We start from the raw sequence: 15,720 nt of genomic DNA, 5'->3' as shown, positions 1-15,720 counted from the left end.
CAAAAATACTTTATAGTCATAATTTCATGATGGAAAAAGTCTTCAATGTTAATGACTCACTGTCAAAATGCCTATAATTACAAGTTTACAACTTCAAAAATAGATAAATCTTAAGGATCACCAAAAAGTATATATTTTAAGTTTACATCACAAATAATATCATTCCTACAAAAGGAAAAATAAAAATAAAAATAAATAACTACATGTCATTGACCATGTCAAGTTATTAGCATCCTTAAGTGCACATGTTCCTGTTGCATTTATAATAATAAAAAAGTTTAAGAGAAAAGAGTAGAGGTAGAGAGAAGCTGATTGTTGCTAAGCAGTGGAGGCGCAGAGTGAAACACTCTATCTCTGAAACTGTGAAAGCTCTTAGGTGTGTGACTATGTGAGGGTCTCGGTGTCTCTATGTGTGTGGTGTGTCACATGTGTGTTAGCCATTTAGTGGTTTATGGACTACAACTACAAGCTCTTAGCCATTTACTGTGTTAGTGACTTAGTGTACTAGTGTGAACTGTGAAGTGTCTAGTCAAATTGAATGAGAATTGGCAGAATATATATATTTTTTAAATAAATACGTTGTCTCATGTTTGTGAGCATACTACCTATTGGCTACGGCCACATGGTTTGTGCTTTATGCACCTAGAATTTAGGACGTTTTAAAGGTCAGGTCACAGGTTATTCGATTTGGGTCGGGTCACAAGTCAACCCGTTTTTGCTTCGAATCAAAAGATTCGGATTTGGGTTAGGCATTTTTCAGGTCGGGTCGGGTGGGGTCAGCGAATTCTGATCCGTTTTGCCATGTCTAGTTGTGCATGATATTGATGTTTGGTTGTTTGAACAAGAATTATTCATAATATACTTGATTAACAACTTGGGTTTAAAACTTGTTAATTCTATCAACCGGGGTCTAAATTTCCTAACAAGTGGTATCAGAGTAGGTACACTCTAATTGGATTAATTTCCTGAGTGTGATCTTTGACCCCTATTGTCATGGATTATGCATAATCTCTTTTAATTCCTCCTTTATTTGATGGTACTAACTATGCATACTAGAAAGTTTGTATGAAAGCATTTTTGTAGGCTCTTGATGAAAAAGTATGGTTGGTTGTTGAAGTTGGTTGGAAGAAAACAAGTAGGGCTTTGAATGCTTTGTTTAATGGTATGACCAATGAGGATTCATGAAAATATCTTCTATTGAAATTATGTGGATGATATTGCTTACTATTAAGTGGCATTTAAGTCTAATAAACAAGTGCCTATCACACTCACACTTTAATTCATTGCCAAAAAAAGTTGATCAAGGTAATTAAATTTAAAAATATAGCTGACAATTCAAAATATTTTTGGCTTAATTTGGCAAAAAAAGTCCTAACGACTCTTTGTCCTCTTAGGCACGCACTGTAGCATATACAAACATTTGTTACACAGATTTCTCTTTTTTTTTTCAAAAACAAAAATATTTCCTCTTTTTTTTTTTTCCATTAATTTTTTTTTTCATTTTATTTATTTAATTTTGTTACACAACATAAAAGTAATATAATATTTTTGGCCTAATTTGGCAAAAGATATTCCTAATGACTCTTCATTTCATTCCTTTATAAAAAGGCCCAAGCACACATGGTCTTTTCAATTGCACAAAGCATTGTAAAAGAGAGAAAGCAATGGCTACTCTTAAAGTACCAGAATTGTTTCCTTCACCGGCCGAGGACGCTGAGCAACAACGAAAGGCTTTCCAAGGTTGTTGTCAACTAATTCTGATATTACTCTAATGTCATTTCTTGAATTTTGTTCTAATTGTCAGGTCATTTTGATCACCTACGTTTGATCTGCTTTTAACTGAATTATCTATTTTTATAACTTTATAAATCCTTGATTTTTAACATGGATTTGATTGACTGATTGATTTATTAAACCTGTTGATCACGTTGAGCCATTTTTTTTTTTTTACTACAGAAATGAAGCTTGAAGTCGAAGCTATCTCGCAGGACACCAACAAACCCTCATTTCCAACTCCTCCACATCTCCACCACTATCAGCTTTCCTTCCTCGATCAACTTCATCCCCTAGTTTTCATGCCTCTGATTTTTTACTACCCGAATTACGGTGAAGCAAATCTCAGCAATATATAACAAAGTGACCAGATTAAGAAATCTTTATCGGATGCCTTAACCCGATTTCACATGCTAGCGGGGCGAGTTAAGGACAATCTTTATGTAGATTGCAATGATGAGGGTGTCCACTATGTTGAAGCAAAAGCAAATTGCAAACTTTCTGAATTTCTTGATAATCCAATTCCTGGTGAGCTCAACAAGTTTCTACCATTTGAATTGGATGAAGTCAATGAGATACCCGCAGCGGTGCAAGTCACCTTCTTCAACTGTGGTGGGCTTGCGATTGGTGTACTCATGTCCCACAGAATTATAGATGCCTTATCTTTCATCATGTTTCTCAACAGTTGGTCTGCTATTGCTCGTGGTGATGGCAACATAGTGAGTCCTCCAATGGATTCTGCCAAGCTATTCCCACCACAAGATTTATCTGGCTTCAATCCGAATATTGGGATTACGAAGGATAAAATTGTGACAAAAAGGTTTGTCTTTGATGCATCGGCTATAGCAGAAATTAGATGCAAATACAGTTCCGATGACAAGAGCATTGAATATCCGCGTCCAACTCGCGTTGAGGCCTTATCCGCTTTCGTATGGAGCCGCTTCATGGCTGCTACTCAACCAAAACCAGACCCAACTAAGATCTACAGTATTGTTCATGCTGTGAACTTGCGAACCAAGACAGACCCGCCTCTTCCATATGATTACTTTGGTAATATTAGCCGGTTTGCAATGTCAGTACCATCCAGAGACATCAAGGAGGGCTTTCATGGCATTATCAAACCAATAAGAGAAGGGATTAAGAAAATCGATGGGAATTTTGTTAAAATGCTCCAACAAGGTGATTTGTACTTGAAATATCTCAAAGAGAACTCCTTTAGCTTCCTAAAAGGGGAGCTGCTTACGCTTTCCTTCACCAGCTTGTGCAAGTTTCCTCTATATGAGGTTGATTTTGGGTGGGGGAAACCTGCATGGGTTAGCTCATCTAAATTCACGTTCAAGAATTTAGTTAATTTCATTGACACTAAATCGGGGGATGGAATTGAGGCTTGGTTTCACTTGAAAGAGGAAGATATGGATAAGTTCGAAACTGATAAGGAGCTCCTCACCTTTGTTTCACCAAAGAACTTCGTACTTAACTAGGCAAAACCAGCTTGTAGTACTTGTTCTGGATTGCTTGTTTGTTTGTTTTTTATTTTTCTTAATGAATGAATTTCAATCTAAAACTTTAATTGTTTGGTTTGAGTGAAAAAGAGTTTGATACATTTTCAAATTTGTCAAGTCCTATCATGAATTCCATCGTTATTAATTATATTCTTGTAAAATATTAAGCCATTTGGAAAGAAATCCTAAGGGGCAGGTAATATGGTTGACTCTATATATTATGAAGGTCTAAGACAATATCTTTAAGTGAAATATTTTCTTGTATTTATCAATGAGTTCTATTCTGGCCTAAAACAAAAATCTAATTTTGCTGTAGAGATATCTACATAAAGTGTCCATTTGAAAACAGCTTGTTTAGCTGAAACTGAAGTTTTTTTTACTGAAAGTACTATATATTAAGATAAAAGTTAACTGAAATAGTATAATGGGACCCATAAATAGTATCAAAAAGTGCATTGGAACCCATAATAATACCAAAAATAAGCTGAATAATAAAATAATCTAGCAAAAATAATTAATATCAACCACACACAAAGTGTCTGTTTGGAAACAGCTTATTTAGCTGAAACTGAAAACTTTTTGTTGAAAGTACTGTAGTTAAAAATAAAAGTTAGTTGAAATAGTATAGTGGAACCCATAAATAGTACCAAAAAGTGCATTGGAACCCATGAATAATACCAAAAATAAGATGAATAGTAAAATAACTGGCAAAAGTAATTAATATCAAGCACAAATAAAGTGTAATAGTGTCAGAGTCAAAAGTTCAGTAGACTAAATAAAAACCTAATTTTTCTTTTTGTACAAAAGATAAAATGTTGATAGGAGAAATGCTATATAACTTTTTTTTTTCCCTTCTTTCTGGCTTCTATTCCATGCAATACATAGCGTGTAGGAGGGAGAAGCAATTCACTATAGTAAAGAGAAGTTTGAGATCTAGTACAAAACCTTTGTCCCTAGACTCTACAATCCCTGTAGATGAACTTACAACAGAAACTTTCTATTACTTCAGAACCTCTAAACTCTTCAATATATGAATGCCACCCTTTTGCATGGATTCCAGTACGTGACTAACTCCAGCAACTTGAAGATGTTGTTGGTTGCAAAGTTCTTCACTTCATCAACAATGAAGATCAAGAAATACTTAGTTACAAAACCATAAGGGACAAAAAATACAATAACTTCTTGCAGAGAGAATAAGGCACTAGGTCACTTTCTGCATGTGTTCTCTATATGTGACGGCCTTTAAAATAAGCCTTATATATGTCTAGGGTTATGAGAAAAGAAACCCTACACATACATGTCAGCATGAGCCGAAAATCATATCTGGAAATTCTGATTTCGTAAATCTCGATAGATTCAGCTTCTATTGAGTTTTGTTCTTAAATCTCGATAGATACTATTTCTATCAAGGTATATGTCAAGTTTAATGAATAGCTTTTCTTCACTTGTTTCTTGGTCCAGTATTCGTGACTTTAATACTTGACTTGAACTCTTCTTTCTTGAAGTACTAAACTCATTCTAGATCTACCCAATTACAAGTAAAGTGCATTTTGTCAAAGGATTAGCCAATTACATAAATATGTCCCTAACAATCTCCCCCTTTGGCAATACGTGACAAAACCACAACAAACAAATGAATCATGAGAGAAATCTTAAATCACTAAACTCATAACCATTGTTGAAATACAAGATAAATCTAACCCTAACATAAACTCTTGAAAAACTTTGCAAGAAGAGAGTTCATGGCATGGTAGACTTTCACAACCTGTCTTTTTGAAACACTTAAACAAAACACATCAAGTCATCATGTGTGAAACAAAAATAAAGATTGCATATATAAATAAACATGTGTATAAAGAGAGAAAAGAAACAACACATGAATTAATAGGTGAGGAAAAACATATATCATCATCATATATATATATATATATATATATATCAAAGATAAGCACAACGTAAGTAAAAATGGTCACAAGACCGATGTACAAGAAGCTAAAAGAAGCTCCTAAACCAACTTGGAGGAAAACACTCCCCCTTACAAAGGCATGTATTTCTAAGATGATTAAGGGGGTACAAGGAATCCATATAAATTCATGAATGTAATAAAACAAAATGCTATGGATGACAAGATAATAGAAAGATGCAAAACATGTGAAAAACATTGCATGCAGGAAGGTCTCAACAGATCAAGGAATCTATCAACGTGAAGCCCAGAAACCTCGATGGATCGAGAATCTGTCGAGGGTGTGTCAAGCAAACAGAGAGCACAAGATTTTGGCTCCATGGATTGACCTATCTACTGTGAAGCTATCGAGGTCAAACCCATAAATCTTGATAGAAGAGGTATCTGTCGAGATTCTATTGAGAAGCTATCGAGGATGCAGAATGGAGGTTTTTCAAGTGGGAAAAACACATAAGATGAGAAAGCAACAAGATGGCTACTCAAACAAGCATCCAAGCAACATGTTAAGCACTTAAACCGCACCTCAACTCTAGATGCAAAGCATTCCTAGATCCACAAACACACTAAACAAGTCTAACCAATTTTATATTTTAAAAACAAGTTAAGACAATTTAGCAAGTATATATTAACACATGTATCCCTTGTGATGGCTAAATCACATTGTACCTGCACATGTTTCAAGAGTAGTAAAGAGTATGTGTGTTGTGTGTGAAAACATAACAAGTGTACACAGGTTTCTCATATTATGATGATTTAAGACATGAGAACATCTAATACACTTACACTCAATCAGAACTGTTTGATGGGGACTATCACCTTTGAGATACATCATTCACTTAGTGTGTAAAACACTATTGCCTTTACTTTGTCTAGGTTTGCCTCTATGCCTCGTTGGGACACCATGAACCCCAAGAATTTCCCTGAAGTGTTAAGACATATGTGATTTGATGTTAGGAACATATGTCAATATTCTATGTAATTGGCTAATCCTTTGACAAAACGCACTTTACTTATAATTGGGTAGATCCAAGATGTGTTTAATGCTTCAAGAAACAAGGTTTAAAGTATAAGTGTTTAAAAACTGCTGAAGCCCGTGGCTCGACAGCTAACTCGATAGATGGCTATCTATCGAGGTTTATGAAATTCAATTTTTTAGAGTTGATTTCAATCCAATCTGTGGGTATATGTTTGGGCTTTCCTTTCTCACAACCCTAAACATATACAAGAATTATTTTGAGGGCCGTAAAAGGTTACAAAAGTTGCACAAGAGCACAATTCCTCAAGTGTGAAGAAAAGTGTAACTGGAAACTTAGTTTTCCCTAGTTTTTCTTTCTCTTGAAGAAACTGCTGTGTTTGTACATCGTAGGGTTTTGTGACCAAGAAACTTCATGATCTTCATCGTGTGATGAATTAAAGAACTTTGGAGCCAACATCCTTCTCAAGTTGGTGATCAAGTCACATACTGGGATCTGTGCAATTGGTTAGTCACGTACTGGGAACCGTGCATTAAAAGGAGAGATTGTCACTACAAAACAAGTCCAATTAGGTATTGGGATAAGGATTTAATTATAGGTTGGTATAAGATACTGGAATTCCTTTACTTGTAACCGCTTGTTTTAATAATAGTGGATTCTTAGGAGTGGTGACCTCAAAATCACCCGGTGGGGTTTTTGTCGTATAGGTTTTCCCCATTTATAAACAAATCATTGTGTCAATTTATTTTCCACTGCATACTTTAGTTAATTGGTGATTTGTTTGTGCTGCCACGTACATTGCATGTTAATTTGATTAATTATTAAATTTGGCTAATTACTTAATTAATTTATTTATCAGAAGGGGTCAATACATTCTTGGCCTATCATGAAGTAACAGCAAAAACACACTTTGTAGGGTTTAGTTTCATATTGTACTTAAGTAGTGTGCTGAAGGTTCCTTTTAGATCGTCCAAGTGGTTGGCTTCGACCTTGTTTTTTACTAGCATATCGTTTACATATACTTCCACATTCCTTCCAATTTGGCGAGAGAACAAGCTGTTCACCAATCTTTGGTATGTGGCTCATGCATTCTTCAATCCAAAGGGTATAACTTTGTAGTAGTGCAACCCTTGGCTGGTGATGAACAAGGTCTTCTCTTGATCTTCTTTGTCCATGAGGATCTGGTTGTATCCAGAAAATGCGTCCATGAAACATAAGAGCTTGTGTCCAGCAATTGAGTCTACCAATTGCTCAATCCTTTGCAAGGTGAAGCTATCCTTTGGGCAGGCTTTGTTTAAGTCTATGAAATCAATGCACATCCTCCATTTGCCATTGCTCTTTTTTACCATTACCACGTTTACTAGCCAATCTGGGTAGAAGACTTTCGTGATGAAACCAACTTCTAGCAGCTTCTCAACTTCTTCAGTTACTGCATTGTTACGCTTTGGTGCAAATATTCTCCGCTTCTGCTGTATAGGTTTGCATTCTAGGTTGACGTTGAGACGATGCTGTATGAGCTTCCTATCAATTTCAGGCATATTGTCGTGTTTCCAAGCAAAAACATCTTGGTTTGCTCTCAAGAAGGAAACTATCTTCTCTTTTTCCAGAGTTGGGAATGCTGATCCTATCTTCAATACCTTTGTTGAATCTCCAAGGACGATCTCAACTTTCTATGGTGTTTCTAACGGTTCGGGGATCGTCTCTGGTTCATTGATCACCTCTATGTAGTTCTCCCCATATGCTAAGGCAACTTGGTAGCACTCTCTTGCCAGAACTTGATCTCCTTTGATTTCTCCTACCCTATTGGCTGTTGGAAATTTTACCTTAAAGTAATATGTTAACGTCGCTGCTCTTAGCCTGTTGAGTGCAAGTCTTCCCAAGATGATGTTTTATGTTAAAGGGCAATTAACTATGAGGAAATCAATTTCTTTGGTGACCTATGCTGAGTAAATGCCTACAATTACGATTAAAGTGACGATGCCCCTAGGGACGATTAAAGTGACAATGATCCTTTTCTTATCTAGTTTCATCTACTGAAACGCAGGTAAGTATGGTATCTGTTGAACTTCCATTGTCAATGAGCACCTGATGGATGTTAAATTCTTCTACTCTAAGCATGATTACTAGTGGATCGTCATGGGGTTGCTAATGTCGCGACCATTTTTCTTTGAGAAAACGATATCAGGTTCGTCATTCCTTGGCATCTTCACTGGAGGGAGCCATGAATGGACACTATTTATTTCTCTCTCATAGGCTTTTTTTAGGGACTTCAGCGGTCCGCCTGTCGTTAATCCTCCCAAGATTGTCTTTATCTCTCCTAAAAACGGTTTACTATCTCCTGCTTCTTGATTTTTGTCTTTATCGTCCTTCTGTTGGTATCTGTAGGGCTCTATTTTCTTGACATACTTCTGTAACTTCCCTTGTCAAATTAAAGTCTCCACTTGGTCTTTCAAATGTCCACACTCGTCGGTGCGATACCCGTGGTCTAGGTGGAATCTACAGTACTTGTTCTTGTCTCTTCTTTCTGCTGGAGTACTAATCGGCTTTTGCCATTGTAGGGAGGGATCGTCCCTTATCTGCATCATGACTTGCTCAATTGGAATTATTATAGAAGTAAAGTTAGTGAACTTTGGCCTCCTATCCGAAATTCCTTCTTCTTTCTTGTGATCTGCCCAATACTTCATGTTTCCTTCTTCTTATCGCGATTGCTGCTTGTTTCTTTGTCTCTCTTCCTTTTTCCTTTCATTTCTTTTACAAGCACCACATCTTCTAGATTCATGTACTTCTAAGATTTTTGAAGCAATTCCACAATTGTTTTTGATGGGCTTATGGTGATTAAGAAGAAAAAATCCCCAGGTAGCAACCTTGTTTGGAAAGTTGTTTGGATGACTTGATCTTCAGCTTCGTCTACCTGTAGTAGCTCCTTATTGAATCAGGTCACATACTGTCTTAGTGATGCTCCTTTCACCTGTTGAATGTTGAGAAGATGACAGGTTGGCTTCTTGTGTCTTTGCCCCCCAATGAAATGACGAACAAAACCCTTGCTGAATTGTTCAAAGTTTGCAATAGTTCTTAGGTGTATCTTGTTGAACCATACTCTGGCTGCTCCTTTTAGTGTCGTTGGGAATGCCCTGCACATCACCTCGTCTGGGGTCATCTGCAATAGAATCAATGTCTTGAATGATTCAATGTGATCTAAGGGGTCATTGGAGCCGTCATATGATTCTAGCTATGGGAGATGGAATTTCGATGGGAGGGGATGGTTCAGTACTTCGGTGGTGAATAGTGAGTCCGTCTTTTAGATCATCCCACCCAAATTCTCCCTGCCTTTATCCTTCAGGGCACTTCTTAATTCATCCATCTCCTTTCTCATGTTGCGAAGCTTATTTTCCATCCTAGAGGAATCTTCTCCTGAGGTCCTTTCTCTCCTATTGGCTTGGGAGTTTAACTTTTCTTCATTTTGGTTTTCACTTGTTCGCCGACATTCTATGTTCTGGGATTCCACTGTCTTTCACAGCTCTTCATTCTGGCAAGTCAACTTTTCCACATTAGTTAGGAGGGCTTGGATTTGTTTCTATTGAACAACTTCTAGCTATTGTGAAGTTTTTGGCTCCATCTAATACTTTGAGGAACTCTTTTGTCACTGCAAAAGATGGCTTGAATGATTAGCGTTCCCCACAGATGGTGCCAAACTGATGATGCAAAAAATCAGCAGTTGAGCTCCTCATTGTAATGGATGGACAAAACTGTGATTGGGGTCGTCTCTGTTAGAGGAAAACCTGCAAAAAGTATTGGGTGGAAGAGTAACACGCCGCTGTGGTGTTAGCCAAACCGCCTACGATGCTTAAGTTAGTAAGGGAGAAAGAGTTTAGAGAGAATTGACTGGAGAGTGATTTTCGTAGAGTATTTGTGTGTACCTTTAACTTCTGTTGCCTTTTCTTTTTATAGTTATGTGCCTCATTAATGGGCAATGAATTGCTGTATTTATGCTCAACGACTAGTGCGTTACAAAATCTTTGTCTGAAGTTCACAACTTGCTCTGTGACCGTTGCTCTATCCTTTACTCTTTGTCATCAATGAGCGTAATAAATATGTAACATCTTCTCTTGGTTAATGATGATCTCTGTTAGGACATATGTGTTTCCCATGTTAAGAACATATGTCATGATTTTATGTAATTGGCTTATCCTTTGACAAAACGCACTTTACTTGTATTTGGGTAGATTTAGGATGTGTTTAAATACTTCAAGAAACCATGTTTCAAGATCAAGTATTGAAGCCTTCAAATCTATCCAAGAAAACAAGTTCATAGTGCAAAATCATTAAAGCTCGACAGCTGTATCTATCGAGTTTAAGAAAGTTGTTCAAAGATTCAGTGTGCTCAACAACTGCTCGACACCTCCTATCTGTCGAGGTTTAAGATTTTCAGAATTCAAATATGATTTTCTTGGGATCCGTGAATTTGTCTTTGGGCTTTCTTTTCTCATAACCCTAGACATATAAAAGGATTGTTTTAAGGGCCGTCAAACAGTTCACAAGTTGCGCAAGCATTAAGCAAACTCTGTTCAAGCAAATTGTGACCGGAGACGAAGTTCTTGCCCTAGTTCATCTCTTTCTCTTGAAGAAGTTGCTGTGTATGTGCATCGAAGGGTTTTGTGACCAAGCATCTTCTTGATCTTCATCGTGTGGATGAACTGAAGAACTTTGCAACCAACAACCTTTTTAGTTGGTGATTGAAGTCGCGTACTGGGATCCGTGCAATTGGTTAGTCACGTACTTGGGAGTCGTGCATCTGAAAGGGAAACTATCACTACAGAACAAGTTCAATTGGGTATTGGGGTAAGAGTTCAATTGTAGGTTGGTAAGGTACTTAGGATTCCTTTACTTGTAACCACTTGTGATAATAGTGGAGTTTCGGGAGTGGTGACCTGAAAATCACTCAGTGGGGTTTTTACTATTAGGTTTTCCCCATTCGTAAATAAATCACCATGTTATTTATTTTTCACTGCATAATTAGTTTACTGGTGATTTGTTTGTGCTACCACGCGTTTGCATAATAAATTGATTAATTAATAACTTGGCTAATTAATTAATTAATTTCTATTATAAGAGGTCATTCGGTTTGTGGCCTATCAATCTCAAATTAATGACGATTATAAATTTCTGACTCATCAAAAGTTATCCAAGAGACTTCTCTACCTTGGAATCGGAGCTATAATGATCAAGGGGCTTTCTACCACGATCTTGATGAAAGGTAATCAAGGGGCTTCTTTACCTTGGAACCAAAGCTGTGGCGACCAAGGGGTTCTCTACCTTGGAACCAGAGCTGTGGCAACTTGTCATCAATGAGCGTAATAAATGCGTAACGTCTTCTCTTGGTTAATGAAGATCTCAGATCAATGATGTTTATAAATTTCTGACTCATCAAAAGTTATCCAAGGGGCTTCTCTACCTTGGAATCGGAGCTGTAATGACCAAGGGGCTTCTCTACCTTGATCTTGATGAAAGGTAACTAAGGGGCTTCTCTACCTTGAAACAGGAGCTGTGGCGACCAAGGGGTTCTCTACCTTGGAACTGGAGCTGTGGTAACCAATGGGCTTCTCTACCTTGATCTTTGAAGAAAGGTAACCAAGGGGCTTCTTTACCTTGGAACCTGACTGTGACGACCAAGGGGCTTTTCTACCTCGATCTTAATGAAAGGTGACCAAGGGGCTTCTCTACCTCGGGACCTGAACTATTGAAATATCAATCAAATGGCTTCTTTACTTTGATCTTGCTGTTGAAGTTTCGATCAAAGGGCCTCTCTACTTTGATCTTGCTATTAAATGTCGATCAAAGGGCTTCTCTACTGTTAGAACATATGTGCGAATTGTTAGAAACATATGTGATGTAAATTGACTAATCTTTTGACAAAACACACTTTACTTGTAATTGAGTAGATCTAAGATGGGTTTAATACTTCAAGAAATAAGTGTTCAAGTTTAGTATTGAAGCCATGCAAGTTTGTCGAAAAAACAAGTGAAGAAGTGTTGTTCATTAAATATCGACAGATGTCTCGACAGAACCATATCTATCGAGGATTAACGTTGAAGCTCGACAGAAACTATATCTGTCGATAATTACGAAATTAGAATTTCTAGATCTAATTTTATGCATATCCATGAGTATTTGGGTAAGGTCTCTTTTCTCACAACCCTAGACATATATAAGGATTGTTTTAAGGGTCATCACAGATGATGCAACTTAATGCAAAGTAATTATACATGTATATTGTGACTAGAAACAATTTGCCCTAATTCATCATATTCTCTCTAGAAGCTACTAATTCTTTGCGCCAAGGGTTTTGTAACCAATGAGTTTCTTGATCTTTATTGTTGGATGAACTAAAGAACTTTGCATCCAACATCTTCCTCAAGTTGGTGTGTTAGTCACATACTGGGATCCATGCATCATTGGTTAGTCACATACTAGGAGCTGTGAATTGAAATGAGAGACTGCCGTTACATTACAAGTCCAATTGGGTATTGGGGTAAAGGTTCAATTTTAGGTTGGTATTAGGTACTAAGATTCCTTTTACTTGTAACCACTTGTTTTGATAACAGTAGATTCTCGGGAGTGGTGACCTTAAATTCACCTGGTGGGGTTTTGCCTTGTTGGTTTTCCTCATTCGTAAACAAATCACCTGTAACAAATTTATTTTCTGCTGCATTTAACTTACTTGGTGATTTGTTTGTGCTACCACGCTTATTGCATGTAATTAAATCTAATTAATTCACTTGGATAATTAGTTGATTAATTTAACAAAAGGGGTCAATACATTCTTGGCCTATCATCTACTTTGATCTTGCTGTTGAAGTGTCAATCAAAGAGCTTCTCTACTTTGATCTTGCTGTTGAAGTGTTGATCAAAGGGCTTCTCTACTTCGATCTTGAACTGTTGCCTACAAAAAGTCAAAATTTGGGTTTAGACTTTAAATGATGAGGGCTTGATTATCCCACTGTTTTTGAGATGGGTGATTTGCATCTGTTCTTTCTTGATTTGAAATTTTTCAAAAGATTTTATCTTTGAAACTTGAAACTTGGAATTTGGAACTTGGGACTTGAAATTGAAAATTGGAAATTTGGAATTGAGAGTTTGAAATTTAAAATTGAAATTTGAAATTGAGAGTTGAAACTAGGAATTGAGAATTTGAAATTTGGAATTGAGAGTTGAAATTTGAATTTGAGAGTTGAAATCTTTTTCCCTTTAAGAAAAATTGTATCTTTGTCCTTGATCCTTTCGAATAATTTTTTTCAATGTCAATTGATATCCCCTATTTAACAAAAAAAAAAAAAAAATCACTCATCCTTCATGATCTTTTCCTTAAAAAAAGGAAAGAAAAAAAAAAGAATTTTTTGTTTTTTATTTTTGGGAGTTGACTAAGTCAACTTAGTCAAACTTGAGTTGACTCAGCAACTTAGGGTTTTAAAGCAAGGGAGGGCCGAATTTTGGTCCCTTCTGTGTTTTTTCCTTCTTTTTTCTTTGCTTTTCTTTCTTACTTCATCTTTCTTCCACCATTGTCACTATTCACCTCCTTCTTCCACTTGAATTTTCTCCTTCACTACACCATTTCTTCTCTTAAAAAACATTTTCCTAAGATTCTCCACTTCCCTTCACTCATCTCCCTTAATATCTTTTCAGATCCTTGTGTTTTTGGCCATTTTTGCTTCATACCCATTTTGTGAAACCCATTTCCAAACTTCCCTTCTCTTTGTACTACAATGGCATCATCTTCCAAAGGACCTTCTTTCCTTATTTTTCATGGGAAAAAATACCATCCATCACTTGAATGGAATGATGAAGAGGGGCTCCTTCAAGACCCCAAAACCCATGCTCCACATTCCCACTTGGACTTGAAGGTGAGTTTTTTTTTGTTGTTGGGAAATTTGTTATTTTCATGCTTCATTGAGAGTTTGATGTTAAGACATTGTCATTTTGTTGTTGTGTGCTTTTGTTGAAATTTGGGGCATTGTAGGATTGACCATGTTGTAATCTTGGCTTTGGGGACATTTTGATTTTTTTTTTTTTTTTTTTTTAAATTTTGTGGGTATGAGTATGGAAGAATTTTGTGGTGGCATTTTTTTTTTTTTTTTTTTTTTTTTGTATTTGTTAAGTTATGATTTTTCTCATAACATTTGCATTGGCTTATTCCATGATAAAAAGTGTTATAATTACATAAATTTATTTCCTTATATTTTTGTGGGATTTGTTTGTAATGGGTTTAGTATTAAGTGATGGAGATTTGATCAAGAGAGCTAAAAGTCACATGAGAAGCACATGCCAAAAGTTGGAGAGTCAAGTGCCAGCTAGATTTCGCTACTCAGGCAACTCGTGAGTGACTCGCGAATCTCACTAGTTAGAGGATTTTTGAGTGTGACTTATTTGCCCTTCACTCATACTATATATACCCTCATTACCCACAAAAATTGTAAGGAGCCTATTGAGAGAAAAACCCTAAGAGAGGTTTCTACAACACACCCACCTTATTAGAGAGAGAGTTACTCATTCTTAAAGAGAAATATTTGTAGTCTCTTCTCCTTCCCTCTCCCATTGTTATATCCATTGAGGGGAGATTTGTACCCAAACACTATCCACACTCATTCAAAGTGTTGAGAGTGTTTTTGGAGCTTGGGAAGCATTGGAAGATGCCAAGGATGGAGGATGCAATATGGAGCTTATTGCGGGATCCGGTAAGCTAGAGAAGACAAGGTTAGGTGTAACCCTGTTGGAGTAAGAAGCTTGGAAAGCCTAGGTGCATCGGGTAAATTAGGCTTGGAGGGTCTATTACTATTCATGTATACCAACTAATTTTCTAGTGGATCATTTTACCGTTTGGAGGACGGCGGAGAGGTTTTTCGTCGAGTTCTTCGGTTTCCTCTTCGATAACACGTGCTGGTGTTATCTTGCGTTCGCTTCTCTCTATCCCTTACTCTTTGTTTTTAATTACTGTTGTGTTGTGACTAAATTATGGCTTAGAGTAATTTGCATCTTTGGGTATAGCTTATATTTATCATTCCGCACATATATTGTTTGAGTATAAGCTTGTATTGGTAATTTTGTGATTGGGGGTCTAAACATTCACTAGTGTTTTACACACTAAGTGAGCTTTCAGTATTGATCATGAAACTTTGATTACAGCAAGCTTTTGTTGGGCATGAGCTTTTGGTTATGGAAATATCTTTGTTGGGTATGTGATGTTGGATATGTGATTTTGGTCATGGGAATTTTTTGGACGTGATTTTGGTCATGGTGAATTTTTTGTTGGCATGGGATTTTTTTGACATCTTGATGATGGGTCAAACTTTTTTTTGCAAAATCTCAAAAGCTGAGGTAGCCTTCAAATGCTGAAAGGCACATGGGAAATACTGTCTCCAGATATCAGGAACATTATTAATGATGCGAGCTTCAAAACTTTTTTTGAGGCTTTATTGAATCAGGAAAGTCATAAGTACAAGGATCTCCAGTTGCT

At 36.6% G+C, this 15,720-nt stretch overlaps 1 pseudogene; it reads left to right on the top strand.

Moving 5' to 3' along the window:
• Window positions 1-1,655: 1,655 nt before the first annotated feature.
• Window positions 1,656-3,309, top strand: LOC115982833 (annotated as a pseudogene).
• Window positions 3,310-15,720: the final 12,411 nt, after the last annotated feature.

Source organism: Quercus lobata, chromosome 3 (genome assembly GCF_001633185.2).
Source record: "Quercus lobata isolate SW786 chromosome 3, ValleyOak3.0 Primary Assembly, whole genome shotgun sequence".
NCBI lineage: Eukaryota > Viridiplantae > Streptophyta > Magnoliopsida > Fagales > Fagaceae > Quercus > Quercus lobata.
Note: the sequence above shows the minus strand (reverse complement) of the source record. Positions and strands in the feature narration are given on the sequence as shown.